The sequence below is a fragment of the Triticum dicoccoides genome, chromosome 2B (genome assembly GCF_002162155.2).
Source record: "Triticum dicoccoides isolate Atlit2015 ecotype Zavitan chromosome 2B, WEW_v2.0, whole genome shotgun sequence".
Taxonomy (NCBI): domain Eukaryota; kingdom Viridiplantae; phylum Streptophyta; class Magnoliopsida; order Poales; family Poaceae; genus Triticum; species Triticum dicoccoides.
Genome location: NC_041383.1, coordinates 663,267,075 through 663,267,677, shown reverse-complemented (window position 1 = coordinate 663,267,677; position 603 = coordinate 663,267,075).

Sequence of the window (603 nt, the reverse complement as noted above, 5' to 3'; positions counted from 1 at the left end):
TCCCTGCCGGGAGGTACCTGAGCTCCATGAAGATGCCCTCCCAAGAGGGTGACTTACAGTACGAGCCGCCGCTGGGTGGGTCTTACGGACTAGGGTTTTCACCGAATCCATGACATGATGAGGGGGACCACGACGATGCCTCCAGGAGGGATGCAACACCAACAGGCATCACCATCGCCAGAACACAGAGCTTTTGCTCGGAGGCTCATTCACGCCACATTGAGGTACCATGGTCGCCATTCCACCCCAAGAGAATGTCCGCCTCCGCCAGATCAAGACCAGGGATCTACCACTGCCGAAGCCACGACAACGCCAGGACCACCCACCGCACCTCCCCTCACTATCCACACAACTAAGGAGAAGGCCACCACCGATGCAGCATTTCTCGCTGTAGAGCCAAGTGTGCAACCTCGTATTTTGGGACCATCGCCCCGTCATTCAAGACCGACTAACTACCAATGGTAGGGCATAATATCGCCACCAATCATGCTCCTTGGCATAGATTGCGCTTGTATGGGACCGCAACACCGCAATCTAGTAGTTGTCGAGACATGCATCACTATCATCCGTCCACGCACAGAGAAGATCCCCGGCTCCTGGGGC